The 22,015-nt window shown below is 40.7% G+C and overlaps 1 long non-coding RNA gene across 2 annotated transcripts in view; it reads left to right on the forward strand.

The window, feature by feature from the left end:
- LOC111942217 (uncharacterized) overlaps positions 1–22,015 on the forward strand; it is a 73,345-nt gene that overhangs the window by 39,311 nt on the left and 12,019 nt on the right. For both annotated transcript variants that reach the window (XR_015285246.1, XR_015285245.1), the window contains exon 2: positions 8,014–8,123. This is a non-coding gene — a long non-coding RNA (uncharacterized LOC111942217). The remainder of the gene's footprint in view (positions 1–8,013; positions 8,124–22,015) is intronic.

Below are 22,015 nucleotides of genomic sequence, written 5' to 3' on the forward strand. Positions count from 1 at the left end.
AAAATCATGTTGTGAAGGAAAGACAACTATTTCCCAGAAAAACATGGAAACCTATTTCTATTAGAAATAATGCTTCCTTTGAAAACATACTTTGTTTTTTTTGGAAGGCAAACAGAACAAAGTCTGAAATCATAGCAAAGGTAATAAAAAGGATTCAGCCATAAAAGGACATATATATATATGTATATATATATACACACATATATATATTAGCAAGTGACTTCTTCAAATAGCAGAGAAGTTTGAATAATGCCTAGAAATTCCCAGCATTAAGGAAAATTATTCCATTAACTTCATTATTGGTTCCTTTAATTCTTTTGGCGTATCTAAATTTACCTATTGATTTTTATGTTCTGTAGATATCTTTGTTAAGGTTTAATTGAATTCTTTATTATGCTTTAATCAGAAAACAGTCATTCAGGTCTTCATTGCGGTATGGTGTTAGAAGTAAAACTCTTTTGAACTTGTAAAGCTCGTGTTTAGCGGACCTTAGAAATTCTTTGGAATTGCCAATGAAGAGAAAGAGAAGGTGAAATATGTGAGGGCAGAGGCTGTACAGCAACCAAGAAGATGAAAGAAAGAACAGAATAACTCTGCTCCCTGACAGAAAAGAATTGGCAGAATCTACAAATCGCAAAATCATTTTTCATTCAATTGAAAACAAACATGGGGTGCTTGATTAGTTTGTGATATGGCAATAGTCTGGAAATAGTAAAATTTGCATTTATACATCCAGTGCCATAAATTTTAGGTTCTTTTTTTCATAATTATTATTTTGGTTTTGTATAATTTATATAAAAAAAATCTGTTTTTCTGTTGACCATGACAGTGGCTTCACCACAATGATCGTAATGAAAACAATTATATAATTCCCTTCATGGGAATCAAGAAAAATGCAAGAAAAGGAAAGGAAGAGTTACAGAAACTACTTATGTTCTTTAGGGGGTTTCTAGATAATTTGCACACATTTTTGGGCTTTATTGCTTTGTAAAAAAAAAATAAAAATAAGCAGGTGGAGTAAATTTAAGCTACTAAATCAAAACAAATGTCCCACAGCAGGTGGTCAACATTTGGAAGCACTGAGAGCTGGAAGAAGAACAAAAGTTTCCATTTTCTATTTAAAAGGTACCTTGAATTAGACATCTAGAAAAGAAATGTGGGAAGCCAAAGGAGCTCTCTCTAATGAAATTTAGAACACATATGTTAATACCACCTCTGAGATGTGTCTTAGAGAGTAACCTCCTCCAGCAGTTGTGATTGTATTGGGCCTATTGTAAAAGTACAAAAAACCCTAAAAATTATTTCTGTAATATATCAAACATCAATATCAACACAGTGAAGGGAAAGAAATTCACAGAATCCCAGAGTGGGTCAGGCTGTAAGGGACAGCAGTGGGGCATCTGCTGCTGACAGCAGGCAGGTTCATCGCAGGGCACAGGATTGCTTCCAGATGGCTCTGGAATATCCCCAGTGAAGGAGACTCCACAGCCTCTCTGCTCTCTGCTCAGGGCTGGGCACTGCCCAGGGCAGAAGTTGTGCCTCCTGTGCAGGGGGAATTCCTGGCATCAGTCCCTGCCCGTTCCTCGGGTGCCACTGCTGGGCCCTGGAGCAGAGCCTGAATCCTGCTCTGCCCCTCCCTGCACCCAGGGACAGCCAGGGACACCCAGGGACTCCCAGGGACACTCAGGGACACCCAGGGACAGCCAGGGATATTCAGGGACATGCAGGGACACCCAGGGACAACCAGGGCTGAGGATCCCTCTCAGCTGGGGCTCCTCTCCAGGCTGAACAGCCCCAGCTCCCTCAGTCTTTCCTGGGCAGGGAGATGCTCCAGGCCTTTCAGCATCAGAGAGACAATCATATGCCAATGACAGGTCAGCCCATCCCATCGAAGATAAATATCTGGTGTGGGAGATGAGTCACCTCTGGAGATGCTGCTCCCTTTCTCCTGCTGGAAAGGGTCCTGGCTGGCTGCCCATGAACAACATCTGGAGTGCAACACGAGGTGTGACGGACCCTTCCAGAGAGGGACACACAGAGGGCCAAGCAAGAGGCAGTTTAGACCAACAGGACCATCCAGGGCAAGCAGCAAATCCCAGCTGAGCTGGAATTCCATGGTGTGGACCACAGCTCCATGGGCAAACTCCATAATAACAACAACCACTGAGCAGACAGCACCTACCAGGTCCCCCTGGCTTTTCCACCAACTCAAGTACAAATCAGTTTGCTGATAAAAATCCTGGAGAATATTCAACTGTTTCGCTTATCTCTTGTCTTTCCCTTTTCTCCACCAAGGTCTATAAATTTTAGACTTTTTAAGGACTTAAGACATTTTAAGAGTTGCTTTCTCAGTTTTCCATAAAAATGAAAATATATTTAGAAGAGTCATAACAGCAGATTGTGTAACTTCTGGACACAATTGCATGGATATAATTCATCTGAAGTTAGGGAAGAATTACTTACATTTATGTTCTCTCCTATTCCAGGCTGATTCTCTACCTTTCTGTCTGTTTTGCTGTTTTTTTGATGCAGATATTTATTTACCTCACTGAAAAAATCATGCAATACTACCAATAATTGTGTATTTAAATGTCTATATTTCTTCACTGAAAGCTGCATTTATTACTTATGTATGCTTGTTATATGCAATGGCACAAATTTCTTCTTGTTTTATATGTTATCCCAGGGAAGCTCCATGTGTTGAAAAACATACAGAGATTCAAATACATTATGTTCATCATTAGGATTAAATCCTAGGGATGAAAAGATTACATTTCTGTATGTCAAGCTATGGTCACTGGCCATAATTGCTTCATTAATTTGCAGAAAGCAAAAAACTGGAAAAAACTCAGTTTGGACACAAAAGTATGTGGATGAGAAACCTGCAAAACAAGATGTCACACTCATGTTCCTGGCTGTTGTTTCAATGTATTTGAGTCTGCGCATCAGGGAAGTGCTCTCATTTTTTATTTTGTTTTGTTTTGGTTTGCAATCTATTTATAATGATTGATTGTGGGTTTCTAGACTTCTGTAGGTGTATACTGGGAATTCAGTATGCCTTTGTATTCAGGGATTAAGAAGATTTGGTGGCTTAAAGAAGCATAAAACATAGTTTAAAATTCTGGTTGACTGGAACAGACTGAAGTAGTTAAATGCTGTGTTGCACAGCGTGTTACTCCTGTTCATCCTTGTTTAGCTTTCTTCAGCTGTTAACAGCTCTGGGGAGCATAATAAATTAACCCTATTGCTTGGACTGATGAGTTGTCATTCTCTGCTTTTTGCTCAGTTCTTGCTTGGTGTTATCATCCAAATTCTTAGAGGCTGCCCAGGAAAGTGGTGGAGTTACTGTGTATGACAAATTTTGTCTCATTTATTAAATACTACCCTGTCAGAGCATATGACTACTATATGTCACACTACACGAAGACAACCAGAGAGAAATTGTACTTTTATAAAAACATGTACTGATTTCCACTGTCCCTTTATTTTTTCTTTTTCTACTGTTGTGACAGGTTCAAACTGTGTGCTCAGAGATCTTCCACCTAGACACACATAGAAGATATGTGGGTCTCATTGTGCTCTCTTTTCCCACTGCTATCCTTCCAAGCAATTTCCTCAAGGAATCACATTCCCTGCGAGTGTTTAAATGTTATTAGGAAGAATTTATTTAAACCAGTGGCAAGCTGTGGTTCCTATGTGACTTGTAAGCAGTTTGAAGTGTAGCTCTCTTTTCAGGACTGTGGGACTGGAGCATCCATCCAAAACTGTGCTGGTGCAGGAGGCACCTGTGGGAAGCAATCTGGGTTCCTGGCTGTGGAAGGCAGTGGATCAGCAGGTGTGGCTGAAGGGGACAGTGACAAATGGCCTCAGGTCTCTGCTGCACCACCAGCAGTGATGGAACTTGTAGGGTTTCCTGAAGAGAGCTACACTCACAGCAGTTTATCCTCATTTCTTTAAAGCAATATCCATTTATTGTAGATCCTCCCCTGGTTTGAGAGCCCTTCTGGTCTCTTGTCTTGTAGTGGTTTAATTTTTCATGTCTCACGTTGTGATAAAAATCAGAATTATCCGAGTCAGAAAACATTTCACCAGAATTGCTGAGAAGTTAGAGTTCCTGAAAAGAGTGTGACCAGGCCCAGGTCAGTGCCTTGTGATCAGTGTAGTGTTAGGCAACAGCTGTTAGTCCAAGGAAATTATATTCCAATTATTATTTGGGATATAATCATCTATACCATGTTATAATGATAGATAGATAGATAGATAGTTAGATAGATAGATAGATAGATAGATAGATAGATAGATAGATAGATAGATAGATAATATGTTATAATTATATTATGTTATAATTAACTTAAGTAACAAATTGAAAACAACCAAAACACCAGACCAACTTTAGTGCATGGGAACTGCTTTTAATCTCTACTATTATTTGAATTAACAGCATTGGCTTCTCTGCCTTTTTGGAATCAGTTCCTGTATGAAAAAAATCTCTTTTGCTTGCCAGGCAGAAAATTTTGAGAAAATATTGTGACAACTGGAAATATAATTGCTTTCATTTTGTACCATTCTACAGAGTTTTTTCCAGTGCTGGATAGACTTGGCTGTGATAGGAACTGTAGAGGGAATGACAACTTTGTTTCCATAATGCTGGAAGGAGTCAGATGTTCAAAGTTCATTAAAATCTTTTCCTCTCTTTGGATCCTCACACTGGTTTGCTGTGTGCAAGCAGGATTTTGTTCATAGGCTCTGGAGAAGTCTTTTTCTTTCTGTTTTACCCTATATTGCTGAATGTGCCATCACATTGCAACCAGGTATCTTTGGGGTGAAAGCTCTTGTGTCAGAATAGTCTGGGTCAGGCTGGGAAGGACAAACTTTAAGCAGTTATCCCTGGAGCGTAACTTGGACAACTTCTTCTTCTTCCTGCCTGTCATGGCCCAGCTGTCAAGTTTGCTAGATAATAAGACAAGAGGAAAATAAGGTAGGGAAAAGGTGGCTCATTTTTGACTGAGAGCAGTTAAATTCACAACTTGGCAGTGACCAGCTTATCCCATTATTAATGGGAAGGGCACGGAGCCTGAGTGACACTTAAATGTCCTTGAAACTCTATCTGATATTGTCCTTGTGCTAAATGCTTGCACAGAGTCCAAAGTGATAATTCAGTGATCATCGTGAGTCACCAAACCCAGGGAATCTCCATCCTGGCCTTTGAATGTGTCCTTGGTGCTGTTCCTGAAGGAACAGGAGGACAGAGGTGGGAGGGAAAGTGCAGCTCCCAGGTCTTTCTGAACTGAAGAAAGCAGTGCTGCTGCTGGCCACCTGGCAGCAAGAGGAGATTTGGAAACTGTGGTAGTTTGTTCCGCTCATTATGCCCAGCTCTTTCCAGTCAGCCGCTTATCCATTAGCTTAGGAAGTACAAGAATCACCTAGAGCTATCCCAGCTTTCTTACTGCACATTTACAACATCCATCTCCCTCTTGCTTCTGTGGCTCTCCTTCCATTTGTCATTTTTCTCATTTAAGGAGAGATTATTTGCCAGCCACTCTGCCAGAGACAGTGTTCTAGGCAGGGAGGAGTAGCTGCACTGCCCACAATATCCCAGACCTCTCCAAGGAGTAAATGTGTTAAAAGTTATGACGTGCAATAAACTGCAGATGCAATAAAAACCTTGGGCCAGATGTTATTGCATAGAAGCAAAATGTGTAATACAAAAAAATGTATAAAACCTTAAGTAGCTACTGGAACTTCACAGGTCTTTAATATTTTTCTGCAGACACCACTATGGTGCAGTCACATCTTGTGCATCACATTAATTTCATTGCTTGCCAAATAAACTAAATCTTTCAGAGAGCTCCTGTGCCATATCTTGAAGTCCTTTTTCTCTGAATTCCTTTTTCTATCATTCATTTAACCTGAATGGAAGAAGGAAAACTCTTCCTCTCCCTGAGGTGACAATCTCAAGCATTTATTTCAGAAAGCACTTAGCTATATTCCTAAGCCTGCCTTTATTTCATCAATAAATGAGACTTAAGTACATGTTTAAGCAGATATTTTGGACTGATGGGCTTGTGAACTAATGATTAATATTATTGATTAATATTCAGGATGTGCTGAAGGGCCGTTGTGATCTGAGGACCAGTAAGCTGAAGGTGTGAAGGGAACACAGAAAGGCCTGAATCTGTTGGAAATAAGGAGGAGGGGAGAGGATGTGGGAAGTGGCTGCTACTTTTGGGTAGTCTCACCTTGTAATGTGTTGTGCTTTTTATAGATAATTTATAGATGCCATAAATTATCACTGCTGTCTTGTTTTATGAAATGTGGAGAATCTGAAATCCTCCTTGCTCAGCCTGTGCTAACTCTTTAGTCATCCTCCCATGTATTTGGAGAATAAAAATCCCTGCAGCTGGAACATGTAGGATTGGCTGTGGTTTTTTGTCCAACAAAGGCTGGAGGAACACAGAGTTCAAATGAATACATGTTTTGTTAACTTTCTGGCAGCTTTGCATGAACAGACTAGAAGGAATGACAGGCTGTGTAAGTCAGCGTAACAAAATGTGTGTTTCTGGGTACGTAGAGTGGTTCTGAAAGTGGGTAACAGTGTCCTAGACAGAGAGAAAAAGCTGTGCTTGGGGTGTTTCCTTTCTCTTTGTTGGTAGATATTCTTCCCCTGGTGTGTGTTTTAGCTGACAGAAGGATCCATTTCAGGAATACGCTTTATCAGTGAAATGATGATGATTAGCAATAGAAATACTGTCAATAGAAATACTCTTTCTTGATTATTATTTTTTCTGTGATTTTTCTGGGGGTTAAACAAAGGTTTGAAAAAGGAAAGTGGTCCTAATGTCAGCAATATAAGCCCAGTCAGTGATCCTAAACTCCTTTAATTTAAAATATTATCATGATCTGATTTTTTCTTGCAACACTCAAGAGTTAGATTTTATACTTCAGCTCCATATCTTCTTCCACTAACATATAATTTACTAGTCATATATTTCATGATGATGTGAGCATGCATCTTACCAACAAAGGTTCTGGCCAACAATAGCATAACTTTTTTTCATAAGTAGGAGGAAAAATATTTTAAAAATAGCTTTAGATAAACCAAAAAGACAATAGAAGTTTGATTGTTTACAGGGAAGAAATATGCAGTAGAGAAAAATGGTTTCTTCTAAATATGCCCTTTGTGAATACCAAGCCATAAATTGATATTAATTTCTTTAAAGAAGTAGATGGTGCTTATGAGTTGGATGGGACTAAAAAGCTCATCCATTCCCAACCCTGCCATGGGCAGGGGAAACTTCCACTACCCCAGCTTTCTCCAGCTGGCCTTGGACACTTCCAGGGATGGGGCATCCTCAATTTCTCTGGGCAATCTGGTTTTTCCACATGACAAAATTGTACATCTTGGTTTCCTTGTGGATCAATTCCAATTTATAAAAGAGGGGCAAGCTACTGATTTTTCTATCCTCTGTCACCACACCAGACTGAATTTTTTCTGTATAATAAGCAGCAAAACTGCAAAGTCTGATTTGGGGCCTCCAGTTTTTCTAAAAATAGAGCTAATAATTAAAACTGCTGTTAATAACATTGCTGATGATGACTCTTGACTTTTTTGGGGTTAATATTGCATTAGTCATTTTTGTCTCTGACTATTTCTCACTGCTTTAAAGCAATACTTTTTGTTTGCTGCAACATTACTCTGAATTGCGGAGAGTTTCAGATTTCAATCCCATGAACACTCCTTGGAGGCTACAAAGCACATACTGGTCCTTATTCTTTGATTTGCTGCCAAAATGTAATCATCTGTTGTTTTTCAGTGTGCTGGTGGCAGTTTAGAGTAAAAAAGGAGAATCTGATGCCCCCAAGAAGAAATTCACTGTAAGGAATTCACCTACTGCCCAAAAAAGCTGTAGATACATTTATATCTAGAATCTTTGCATCATCTTAAGGGACAGACTGTGATTTGCCTTAATCAACAAAATCTAAACCACTCAATGCAATATTTTCTTTTTACAGGGGACTCCTGAGAATGATCTACTGGAAAAGAAGGTCACGCATTCCCACTGGAGTGAATGAGATAAATGTGATGCTCACGTGTGAAATGTGGCAGGAATTTCACAACAGAGGTATAAGAATGCTTAAAACTGCTCTGTCAATGTGACTTTCTGGTGAAAACACCCAGCAAATTCAGGACATCTTTGCTGCATTGGAATCACAGTTGTTTACAGCTCGAGAATACCTCTTGAGTTCTCTGAGTGCAAAGCAAAATTAAATTTTAGAAGAAATGTGATTCAGGAGATTTTCCGTTAACTGTGTCTCATGTGCTTTTTCATTTCCTCCTTGTTTCTTTCCCGTCACTGTCACCAGATGTTTGTGTTAAGCGTTATGTTTTCAGCTCTGGGTGATTAAAACTGGAATTTAGAAAGCTTAGTGGTGCAAGTGCTTTGTACAGTCCATAAGTCAAATAGAAAACGGTAAGTATTTATACATTGAAAGTGAGAAAATTTGATTTGAATTATTCCAAAGTAGATTGTGTGAAAGATTCATGTTGGTTTTAGTGCCTTTCTGTCTTTAAGTCGTTGAAAAAATCAACACAAGGGATAAACTCTGATCACTTGCACTTCCCTTATATGTCCTCTTAGCAAAATGCAAAAGATCTTCTTCAAGATCTTTTATATAAGAAAAACTGAAGCATTTTGGCACGGAGGAGGTTATGAACATGAACACTCCCAAAAAAATGCTTTTTTCCAAATCCTGTGCTTTATGATGTAGTTGCATGGGCAGTTGCTCATGCACCTTGCTTCATGAATGAATATCTTCCAAGTTCGTGTCATTGTTGCATTCAAAAAAAGTAGTACCACTCAAAAAGCAATTTATCATCATCAATAGTTCAATACACTGATTTATATGTACACAGCATCTGAGAAAGCACACTTAAAGTTCTTTGAACTTGTGAAGGAAGACATCTGGAAGCCTTTGTGGCTGCATAATATTCTATGTTGTTTCCATCTAATTTTCCTGATGTGCAAGCCCTTGACAGACAAAGCTGTGGAGAATGATGCTCTTTGTCTGGAAAAGAGAAAAAAGGAAAAAAAACAAACAAACAAAACTCTGCACACTCTCAGCAATTATTTAAATTGAAATTACAGCCTGTACTCCCAAACTCCGTGCCCCTTGGCAGCTGCAAGTTGATGAGGTGCAGTAATTAATGACTTAGTACTTGTTGGGTAGGCCATGGAAATAAACAACTATGCGCTCGTCCTTTGCCTGTTCCATGTGGAATAAGAAGTTGGATTTCATTTGCATCTAAAGAAAGAAGAGCTGTTCACCTGGTTATTTATCAAGCTTTGGTCTTTTTGAACCAGGGTTCTGGTCCCATAAGGAGAAGGAATGCTCAATTTCCGTACCACTGCCTGGCTGTGTGCAAAGCTCAGCTACAAAGTCCTGCTTTCCATGGAATGCTGAAGCCCTGCATTTGTTTAAAATCTGGCCTTGTGCTCAGGGATGTTTATACTGAAATCAAACATAGAAGATGACACCATTCCTGTCCCAAAGAGCTCCCTAAAATCAAAAGCAAAACAGTGTAAAATAAAATCAGTGGTTGTTTCTGACTCTAAATTTTAACCAGAGCAGGTCTAGTAGTTATAAAACATTGTCCTATATATAGTGTAATACAATCTGTGTTAGACTGTTCTTTATCAGTGGTGTCAACTAGGACTAGAAAAACTATTTTAACTAAAATATTCAACAGATTTGTGCGTGTACATATGCACAGTATATTTTTCCTATATGTTATGTGTATATATAGATATAGATATATATTTATAGAGAGAGATCTATCAAATTAGGCACGTATGGACACACCCACACATGCAGTGTGCACTTCAGGAGCGCAGGTATTAATAAGACAGTGAATTACCATTGAAGCTGGTAAAGGTTGAGCATTTTCCCACTTCACTGTTGAAATGAGTAGGTCATATGTTCACTGGACTAATCTAGGCTGTACTGTCACCACCCAGCTGGGAGTCCCCGAAATCTTTTGAGCTCTTCAGCAGGAATCGTGTGTAAGGCTTTTCATCTGCTCTTTGAATTTACGGATGCTGAGGGACTGGAGCTTTTTGTACTTTCCCAGATTATCTCGGGTACTTTTGGAAGCAAGTGTGCTTGGAAAAAATTATCAGGTCAGGTTAAAGATAGAAGTGAGTGAAACATGAAAAGTCACTGGATTTCACATTTAAAAATGTCTAAGTGAACCTTGGAAAATACAGGTTTGCTTTACCCTTGACCTCAAATCTTCATTAATCTGACTCTACAACTGATAGTATAGAGAGTTTCACTTCAGGTGCATCACACTGTTGTTTTTACACTGGTTTTGTACACTCCCTTTTCTTGCCTTATGCACTTCAATTGTGGGATGCTGATCATGAATAATTTTGAAATGTAAAGTGGCAGAATAGGAGAGAGACATCCTTGTTCCTTTTCACCAGCTTCTATGCTCATAATCTGTCACTAGAATACATCTTTCTCCAAAAGCCAGATGTGAGGCATTTAGAAGATTCACAGTTTATTTCTCTTCTAAAATGGAAAGGAAAAAAAACCCTTTCAATATTTCAGTAGTAAAGAGGAAAAGGGAGTCAGTGGAGATAGAGAGGCTTCTTCAAAACTAGAGGCAATACAGGATTGTATTTCATTGTCTAGTGACAGTAAAAGGACCTGAGCGACAAGATATTTTTTAAACATTTTAGCCACTTTAAAACTCTCTCTTCATAATGGAGTATGTTATTAATGAAATGTTTTTACAGTACATGTATTATATAGATTATCTATAGGTTGCATAGGTTTTAAAGTCAACGCCTCAGTGCATGGGTGTGGGTTGTTCACAGCAACCCACAAAAGGGAAACACAGCCTTGAGTGTGCAAAGCACCAAGCTTGAGGGGAAGAGAACTTCTCTGTTAAAAGTCTTAGAGACCAATGTGTTTTTCAGGTTTTGCTCACTGAGCTTCGGAGTGAAATTGGCAAAAATTGTAGCCAGAGAAACCCCACACCCTTCAAACACAAAGGTGAGGAGGCACCCTAAGAAAATTCATGAAAAAAGAGAAATATAAATCAAATCAGGAGCAAGGCCCATGCTGCTGCAGAATGCTTGGCTATTGAGAGGAACAGGTAGAGAAGATATCTGCCTTCGAGAGCCCAAAATGGAGCATTGCTTGCTGAAACTTGCAGCCTCTGGGGCTGGGGCTCCTTTTTCTGGATGACAGGGAGCTTGCACAAGCAAGACACATTCCCCAAGGAGTGGGAAAGGTGCCAATGAGCCACAATTTGGGTAGGATTTTGCTGACTGTGGCAAAGAGATGAGATTGGGAAGGAGGGTGGGCTCACATGTGTTTGTGTGCGTCAGAAAGACGCTTTTGGTGGAGCAGGGAGCCAGGAGATGCTGGGTTTAGTGAACCACTGCATTTGAGCACAGTGTGTTGACTTTTTAATCCACTCAAACTGAGGTTTTGTTTGGTGTTTTATAAACTGGGACAGCAAAGCACTGAATTCCACCCAGTGAGTGAAGCCTGACAAGTGTCTCCACTGTTGTTCTCCCTGTGCAATGAAGAAAGCAGAGACTGAGGTGGCTTTTCCAGGCCATCACCTATGTACCTATTTGCTAAATATTTAATTTATTAATTGCATAAATAGGTACATAATAATGGGCTTCCAGTAGTATTCCCAAGTAGATGTCAGTGCTGCAAAAATTGAGAATTGCGTCCCAATTGGTATCTTGGTCATTAAACTCAAAAGAGGGAGGGAGGGAGGGAGGGAGGGAGGGAGGGAGGGAGGGAGGGAGGGAGGGAGGGAGGGAGGGAGGGAGGGAGGGAGGGAGGGAGGGAGGGAGGGAGGGAGGGAGGGAGGGAGGGAGGGAGGGAGGGAGGGAGGGAGGGAGGGAGGGAGGGAGGGAGGGAGGGAGTTAAAACACTTTTGAATGCAACATCCAAAGGATCCAAAAGGAAAAGTTAGGGTAGCCTTTATAGCCATGAAAGGAAAGAATTATTTTGCAAAGAAACAATTGTAATCAGAAAAAGAAAAGCCAAGCACGTCCTAAGAGCTCTAAGTCAACATTTCTGAGTCATCCAAAATAGTTCTCACATAAATGATCAGACAGATGTTAAAATAGATTCAATTATTGTTTACATTTAGTAAATCCATTGGTTCAAAAGCCAAACCGATCAATCATCTTAGAAATAGACTCAAAATGGCTATTGTAACATAATTTTTGGTTTCACTTCTGGATAAAAATATCATTCACAAAATAAATACTTTTTTGTGAAATAGTAAAAAGCGAGATTTTAAGGAAAGTGTCCAAAATGACCAGAATGCCTGGGGCAGAAACAGGAAAGACATAAATAAATATAATATTATTTCTGTCTTCAGGAGTCAAAAATTAAATATAGTTTCATCCTTGTTAATTCTGAAACTTCAGTGTGAGTATATTCATTAAGTTTTTATGTTAAGATGGAGAGCAAGTTAAATAAAGTACGTTCATAATTTTGCTAAGCACAGGCATTTGATCCACATCAATTTTCTCAGTATCTTGCCAGTAGCACAAAGAATTGTGGAATCACTATTTTATTTTGAAATCTGAACTGAGACCAGATAGGAATTAAATTTAGCCCTGCTTGTTGGCTAAATGAATAATATCTGTCAGGTAGATTCCTAGTATGAATTAGATAATAATCTCTGCAATAATTATCTGCAATTACTCTATTTCCTTAGGGAACTAGAAAGATAAAAGCCCATAAAAGCATAAATTGTGCACTATAGAGTGTTGTAGACCATCCCCTGTTGATTTACACTACACACACCAAGGACTAGTTCCAGCTTGAGCACTCACTCACAGCTCTGGGCTACAGGCATTGGACAGGAAGCCATTCCTGCCTGGCTCCTCTGGCTGGATATCCTGAGGGATATCAGATTTCCTCTGGGAATGGGGGTCTTGCACCCCTGGATGTCCTGGTGGCCCAGCATGTCAGGCATGGGACATGTTGGAATTATCTGTCTGGGAGAGAGAGAATGGACTTCAGACCTCCAGGCCCCTCAAACCCTGAAGGGGGGAGGGCAGGGCTCTCTTTGCCCTGGGCTCTGAGCAGAGCTGGGATATGGATTCTCCTCTCTGGATAGACACCAGTTATGGGATGCTGGAAGTCAATGCCATCAACAGCTGCCTCCCTATCACGGATTGTCCCATCCCTGGAAGTGTTCAGGGACAGGCTGGATGGGCTTGGATCAACCTGGTCTAGTGGGAAGTGGCCCATGTCAGAGGGGTTGGAAGATCTTTAAGGCTTTTTTGAATCCAAACTATTCTGTGATTCCATGATCCTGTGCTTCCCTAGATTCATGCTTAAGATTATACTTGGAATCCATTTCTTCTCAGCGCTGAAGACATGCAGACCTCTGGAAGGGCAAACCTTAGAAACAACCCCTCCTGCACTCCATCTCCTCATCCTCCATCTAACACAGAGCAGCAGATCACTGACACAGCTTTATAAAAATAATTAACGGAAACAGGGGAAGGCTTCCCTTTGGGTCAGAACTCTGCCTTGAGTGTTTTTGCCTATTATTACAGCATCAGTAAAAATGTCTTGTCCATTTTCAGCAATCAACCTCGGGTACCATTCTGTGTCTCTCTCAAAACCTGTCACTTCCTCTCTATTTCTAAAACTGCAAAATTGCACAAAATGTATGCCAACTACTAAAAGATGGGAAATTACTTGTTATATGACAAAAAAGTTCATTCCCACGGTCCATTTGATTAATTAAATATTCAGAGTTTGACTTCAACCACCACCAGAGATAAGCGTACCAATCCAAACTGACAGTTCTGTGTGTGATAAAATTGGAATTTGCTGTGTTTGGGACAAGTCTTGTTGTATGTTAGTTAATGACCAAGCTATAATATTTGTCAAACTGACATCAAAATTATTAGAAATGTCAGTGGAATTAAAAAAGCAGTAGATTAAGTGGACACAGATAGGGGTGAAGGGGTAGTGTCTGTGCAGTAACAGCACTTTGCCAGATGTTTCTGTGCCAAACCAGATGGAAGCTGCAGTATTATTTATTTTTTTTAGCAGAATGCAGAGTCTAAGTTGGAAGATGTATTACTGTAATCATAAAGACATTTGTAACCCGTTTTTTAAAATTAGTTGGTTTGATTGCCAACAATAGTATGATTATGGCCAACTGTGGCCATCAGCTGCCCAGGACTTTTCTAGAGGGGCTCAGAGCGTGGCCCATGGTGGTTAATAAAGAGGCAGGTTAATCCAAAGTAAACTTGTCGAAGGTAAACCTTCCTCCCTGATAGTCACTTTCCAGCAATGAAAGGTGAAGGTTTCCTTATCTAATGTTATGAGAGATGCCCACATTAAAAACAGAGGGATTAATTAGAGTCACTTTTCAGTGTGGGGCTTGTACTGTGAGAGAACTGTATCACCTGTGAATTTATTTGTCTGAGTCCCATTTGTTCAACTGGGAGAGCTGTATGTTTTCTCAGGGGTCAGTGACAATTACAATGTACATTTGCTCCACATAATCATGTATGGGAGGCAACAAAGTGCAGGAAGGCCTTAATTAGCACTGAATTAGTTCTTCCTCCTATGTTTCCAGCCCACTAACCTGACCTGAGGCCCCTGTGTGTATCATGCAGCTGCCCAGCTGGGCCAGCTTTTCTCTTATGACCAGTTTCTCCCTTTCCTGGAATTCATCTTAAAATTTCCACAGAGGGGAATACTTTTCCTCTTAGAAGCTCTGGCTGCAGTCTATCTCTAGGTCTGTTCTGTTGGCCGATGCTGGGGTTTGTGCTTCAGCCACACTCCCTTGCTCAGCTACATCTTTTGGATTTCTGGCTTGAATTTTCTAGGCTGTCAAGGCAGAAGTGTCCAGAGAATATTGCTAAATATTTTGTCAAGGCTGGATTAGATGCAGGCACAGCTCCGTGTAAGTGTTCATGCCCAACAACAGTGGTTCAACCACCTGAGGTTTTTTTTATGGCATTTCTGGCTCAACTTTTTCAATTTGAAGCCTTTCCCCCTTGTCCTATCACTCCAGGCCCTTGTAAACAGTCTCTCCATCTTTCTTGTTTCTCATATAAACAGATCATTTCCACTTAAAGCAGGGCAGATTTACCCTGTTTTCTCCTGGAACCATTTATAGATTCAAACAAAGGGGAGATACTACAGAGGAAATTAGGAACAGGCACTTCTATGAGCTCAGTGTCAAGAGATAAGCAACACAAAGGGTTACAAATTAAAGAGGCTCAGACTTTGACAGGTAGGAAAAATATGAAAGCAGTGTAATCTGAAAGCCATGGCAAAAAATAATAACTGGAGATCCCTGCAAAAGTCCCCCCAAAAAATTACTATCAGCCACTGCTGCTTCCAGAAGGAAAACAAAGGAAATGTATATATGTTCTTTTGTTCTTTTGCAGGAGTCTGTTTTTCTCTTATCTTGTGGCTACAGCTTTCTCTAAGATAAAATAATTCCAAACATAAGGTTAGTATTCTGACATCACAAACTGCATCATGAGAGCTATCTTAAAAGTCTGTCTAGGGGATTTGGCACTGAAAAATTAAATTAGCAAAATCTTCTAATTTTCTTTAAAGCAGCTATGTTTTTGGAAAGGATTTAAGGATAGCTTTGATTTTGCCTAAAATATTAGCTGTTTGCAGAAAATTCTTTTTCTTAACTTTATTTAAAGATAAATATAATAGCTTCATAATCCTAGTTTTTTAATTTGAGGTCTTCTCAACTGTGTATTGCAGAATAATGGAAATATTGTCTTTTTTTTTCCTTGTCCTATAATAATTTTGATCATTTCTAAGCAACATAGTCTCTCTGCATGAAAAAATATTCTCAGAACAATATTTTACTGCAGAATTTGCTAAAACATGAGGACACAACAGGAGCCATATAGGCACACAGCCTCCTGGTAGCAGGCAATTCATTTTTAGATTGATCCTTTTTGTCCCTTGCCCTGAGTTTTGTATGGAACCACTTCTGATGTTCGACCCCAGGAGACTTGTATTCCTTCCAGACACTTTGGGAAAACTGTGGTTAGGCATTCAAACCATGCTGTTGATGGGTTGGTGAAAGATAATAAGCCTCATTTTGTCTACAAATGCTATAAATTGTCCCAAGCCAATCCTTTCGGTGTCTTTGATCTTTTAAGGCAACTTTGGCTTAATAAAGAGGCCAGCAAAAATGGTCTTTTAGCAGAAAATCTGCTCTTTTCAACAAGCAGGATTTTTTTGTGAGAGGTGACTGCAGAAAATACTGATCAGAAAATATTGTTTTATGGTTTTCAGGAGCTGAGCTGAGTGTCACAGATTGGTGACATTTCTGTGGGTCAGTTTTTTGCACGGACTTTACTTGGTGATACCCTGCCCAGAGAATACTTCTATTAACATTTTATAAAGCAGATACACCTGCTTCCCCACAAACACTCCACAAACAGACAAATATGGTAGAATAAGAAAGGTTTTAGGTATCATTTTTTAAGTAGTGAAAGAAGCCTTAAATTTAGGTTCTTTGCAAATCAGCCCTCAAGGCAGATTTCCCTGGGCTAGGTTATCCCAGTGGAAAGTGTGAGCACCAGAACTGCAGCCTCCCAGATGTCTGAAAGTTTGCTGTTCTGTGGTACTTAAACACTTTGCAAGTAATTCTCAAAAGGTCTCAGTCAGTGAAACAGGAATATTTCAAAAGGCCTTTGCCAGCATTGTCATGTTAAAAACTTTCCAAAGCACTCCAGTGAGGGCCCAGGTGCCTCTCACACCCACACTGAGCTTTTGATGTCATCAGAGGTTTCCATTTCCCTAGGAATCTCTGTAGATCATGAGACTGCCAGCAAGGATTCGGTCTGGGGAGCAAATGATGAATGGGAAGCTGCTGCTTCCACATTTTCTGCTGCTTGAGACACGTTTTAAGGCCAAATGACAGCTCCAGAATCACGCCCTGTTCCTTGCGCATCTCGGTGAAAAACAAGATGAAAAAAGAACCTGTCACTGGCCCCTGCCAGACATGGAAATATCTGTTCAGAAGAGCAGCCTCTACTGTTCTGAGGGCCAAATAGGTATCAGCAGGCTGAGTGGGTGGGGAGTGTCTGAAGGACACTGCATCCAGACATCAGGAAGCAACAGTGCTGTTGCAATATTGCTCCTGATGCTTCGTGAGCTGAGACTCCCGTAAAGTTCAGAGCCAGGAGGAAACTTGTGATCCACCATCAGTGAGATCCCCAAAAATCTAAAGGCAAAGTTCCCCTCACCTGTCTCCCTAGTAGGTATTTATTTGTTTCAAGGTACCTGGACAAAATGCTCGGAAAATTCAGAGGGATATGAAGACACTCATGCAAAATGTTTCTATTTTCTTATTTTTCATCTCTTTCCCAGACTCATCTGAGGCTATGTAGAACATGTACAGCTAAAACAGGAACTCCTGGAAATATGTTTTCTTATTATTGCATGATCAAATTGCAACTTGCAGGGCAATAATAGATTTAATAATTATTCTGCACACTATTTTATAAAGGCACTGCTGTGGGATCACAACCTTGAGGCTACCTGGACTTGATAAAGCAGTGAGTTCCTCTCTGAAAAGACAGAAACTAAATTTCAGTGCATGTGACCAGCTTAAGCTTTTGCCAGGAGAAAGGTGCTGTGATTATAGTAAAAAACATTGTAGGAAAAATTATTTTGGGAAGAATAATCATGCTAACAGAGCAAAGAGACTCAAGGAAGAAAACGCAGTGGTTATGACTGCAATTACAAGGGCAACCAATAGCTATTTTCCAGCAATACAAAATATATATATCCAAGATTTGAGATGCTCAGTGGCATCAAAAAACCCTGGGTTCTATATGAAAGTGTCATGTAAATGAAATTTTCCTTGACAGAGACACGATGGAGTTACATCCTCTCCACAATTTTGAAGTACTAGAGAAGAAAGTAAATAGAAGTATTTGCATTTGGGACATCCTGAATGATTATTAGAAAACATAAACCAGTCCAGAAGTAGCAGTTAGTCACTAGATATCATATAATTAATGAGCTTGAAATGAGTAAGGCTGAGCACTCCATTACACTCCCTGACTGATTTAGAAGGCAGAATGAGGCTATATTATTTTTTCATGTCATAAAAGTTGCAGACTTGGATAACAAAGTGTCAGAGCAACTCTGCTCTTACAGCTCAGCTGTTTCTTGAAGCCCTACTTTTATTTTCAGATTTGCTGTTAATTCCACTGAAATTTGACCCAGAGGAATTTTGTGCTACTACTTCAGTAACATAAAGAAGTTGAGTGGATTGCAAAATTGTTCTAGGTTGTTGCCACTTTTCAACAATGCTTCTTCCCTATAACAATTTAAAAGCAAACAAAATGAAGAGATAAATCTATGAAACACAAAGCTGGGAGTGCCTCATGGAATGAAGTTATATGACTAGACCTCAATTCTATGTGCCAGCCATTGGAAGAGAGAGTGCCAAGTGAAGAATGAATGGTGGAAAATTGGCTTTTAAATAATAACAAAGGAAAACAGAGATTGCAAGAGACTATCATTAAAATGAGGGCCTTAAAAATCAAAAGCTGGTTGCAATTTTGACAATTCTAAGTTGGCAGGTGGCTGCAGACAAAATTACACTTTTCATATGCTCTGGAAATTGTAGTTAATAACTGTCAGGCATTTCTTGCCTGTGGGACTCCAAAAACAAACCAGTGTGCCCAGAGATGAGATAGTAATGGGAGGTTCATGAACACTGGTGCCAGTATGAACCAACTCAGAGCAGTGTGGTAACAAAAGCTACAAGTTATATAAAATTGTTTGTAGATGAAGGACACCGTGGAGGAAGTGAGAATGAGAACAGAGGAACCTGATGAGATCTATTTAATTAGCATTGGGATAAATGGTTTCTGAAGGAGTAGAGATTTTTTGTAAGGTGCAGTTCTGAATAAGCTATGTATGACTTCTAAACACTATGGGTTTTGGGGGTTGGGGAAATAGCTGTGCTTTGTAACTACACATTTTGTTTCCTTTCTGAGTCTTTGGCTTGGAAAGTTTGATAAAAGGAGTAAAGCATAAAGAATGCTGTGGGAAATGTGGAATGAAAGCAGCTTTACCTTGTTATTGGATGAACTGAAGCTGATGAGTCAGTAAAGTATCTTCATATTCCTCTTGTTCCATTCAGATAAATGTTCTCAGTTAAAAACCCCAGAGATTTTGCCCAGACTCTGACTTCAAATCTTGCCCAATGCAGACCTGTTCACTCAGTGAACTTTTGTTTAGTCTCAGAATAAAAGCTCATCTTTAGTTAGTGCATGTTTCAACGGAAAGGATCCAGGCACAGCAAATATCATGCATGCACTCATTGAATTCATGAGGAACAGATGTCATTTGCAATCAGAAACAAGGGGAGGCACTTTTGAATTTTGAATTATATAAGCATATGAGAACAAAGAACAATCAAAAGATAAAAAAGGAAGTATTTTTGCTGTGTTAGTCCAAATTGTATATTATCATAGTCATTCAGAATCCTGCTAGGAAAGATTAATAATCAGCAATCGCTGGCAACAGGCCTTTGCTTGCAAGACCCCAAGCAAGATTAGAGTGCTCCTGTGCTGGGCTATTTGAAAAGGTCAGGTGAGAGAGAACCAGTTCCACAGAAATCTGTGATTCCAATGCACATAATGGAATGATTGTTCACACTAGGGATTGTTTACAGGGAGTTGTATCCTGACTTGCCCACTGTATCATTTTCTGCTCTTCTGAGGGTGACATCTCAGGCAATATCTCACATCCAGTTGCTCCGTTCAAGGCAGAAATGGTCCTTCCATGCTCAAGTTGTCCCATGCAGAGGGACACTGGAGCTGCATGAGGACTCTGTAGGGCCACAAAGCTGATAAAGGGACTGGAGCATCTTTCCTATGGAGAAAGGCTGAGAAAAGTTGGGCTGTTCAGCCTGGAGATGAGAAGGTTGTGTGGAGACCTCACTGCACCTTCCAGTGTCTGAAGGGGCTACAGGCAAGCCAGAGAGGAACTCTGCATCAGGAACTGGAATGATGGGACAAGGGGGAACTGCTTCACACAGAGAGTGGGTTTAAAATAGATATTGGGAAGAAATTCCTGCCTGTGAGGGTAGTGGGCCCCTGGCACAGGGTGCCCAGAGAAGCTGTGGCTGCCCCTGGATCCCCGGAAGCATCCAAGGCCAGGCTGGACAGGGTTTGGAGCACCCTGGGACAGTGGAAGGGGTCCCTGCCCATGTGTGGTGTTCCACTGTGGGGAACCGCAAAGATTTCTTTTAAAAATAGATGGTCAGGAACGAAATTAAGTCAAATGAGACAAACATCATATCTGAGAACCATTTATCAGTAATGAAAAACCATAAAAAACCCAATAAATAAAAAGAAGTTACCTTACAAAAGAGGGCTAGAGGAGAGAGGGGAGACAAGAGGAGACAAAGAGGCTGTTAGCAGCAGAGGTCAGGGAGTGCAGTCCATGTCCCTGAGGTGGGGCTGTGCACGCCGCCAGCCTGGGGACAGCACCTGTGGCAGCCAGACACGAGTGGGGATTGGGCAGGAGGACCAGGAGCCTGGACAGGGTCAGGGTGAGGATCCCAGTGGTGGGGCAGGGCTGGACACAGGTGGCTCAGGCAGGGATGCAGAGATGAAGCAGGCAGAGCACTGGTCAGGGACACAGGCAGGCAGGACAGACACGAGGGTGAGCAAAAGCCAGCGAGGGCAGGAGAGCCAAAAGGTAAGCTGGGACCAGGGCAAAAAGCATAAGACTCAAAAATCGCCGGCTCAAAAGCAAGTTTTGAAAAGCCAGTCTCAAAAAGCAAGTTGTGGAAATCCCCCAAAGAGACAAAAGCATAGGTTCCAAGAGCACCCAAAAGGCAAAAATGACCAAAACATCCCCAGGCTTGTGACACAGCCACTTTTCGAGCCCCTGGGCTATAATTTCTAATGTCCCCTGCCTCTCTGTCACCACTGTCCGTCCAGCAGCAGCCAGGGAGACAGGGGAGATAGTTTAGCTTGTCAAAGAAGAACCTAAAAACAAGGCTCTTTCCCTTTGCTGAGATGGCAGTCACAGCTTTATTTCTTGGGGTCCTACAGAGTGAGGTAGCAGGAGGGAAAGAGGAAGAGGTATCAATAAGCACTCCTTTTTGAAGAAAGGGGGAAAGGGGTGGAGGATCTTACACAACCAATAAGGGGAACTGGGAGAACAAGATAAGGGAAATAAACTTACAATTCTAAATTTTAGGGGGTACATTTTTTGGGTCATACCATTTTTCCTAACTGCATTACAACACCCCTGGGCTCTCCCAAAGCCGGCCTGTGGCCAGGAGAGCTCGGCCCAGCCCAGTCTGATGGGAGCAGTCCCCGTGGGCAGCTCAGGGTCTCCTGCTGCTGTCCCACGGCAGCTGCTGCCAGGCAAAGTCCTCCTGCAGACAAGGAGGAGCTGCTCCTCACCTGCAGATGGGAAACCCTCCCCTCTGTGCCTCTGACAACCATTCCTGGGGGAAAACAAAACTAAACCAGCTCCTCACACCACGGCAGGTGTGGATGGGCTTGAAGGTCCCCTCCAATCCAAACCATCCCATGAATCTGTGATTAACAGCACTGACTAAAATTTTATTGGATAAAATTTTAAGGCCAAAATAAATCACCTCTCCAAACCACTCTGCCCATCACAGCAAACATGACATTGCACAGGAATAACTTCTCATTTTTCCTTTGCCTTTCACCTTCAATATTTTCATGGAAAGTGTTTAAGACCGTAATTAATTCTGAAAAGCAGACAAATGCAATGAGCATGCATCAGATCCTATAAAAATCAAAAGGGATATTCCCCTCTTGGTAACAGGATTTTTGTAAAAATCCTTATAGTTCTTAAGAGGGATTAGGTTTAAGTAGAAAGGTTTTTAATACTGGAAATCAGATTATTTTTGTGGGTTTTTTATGCTATGATTTTTATTCCCATAATGCATATTGTG

This window comes from Cyanistes caeruleus, chromosome 3, assembly GCF_971803275.1.
Source record: "Cyanistes caeruleus chromosome 3, bCyaCae1.hap1.1, whole genome shotgun sequence".
NCBI lineage: Eukaryota > Metazoa > Chordata > Aves > Passeriformes > Paridae > Cyanistes > Cyanistes caeruleus.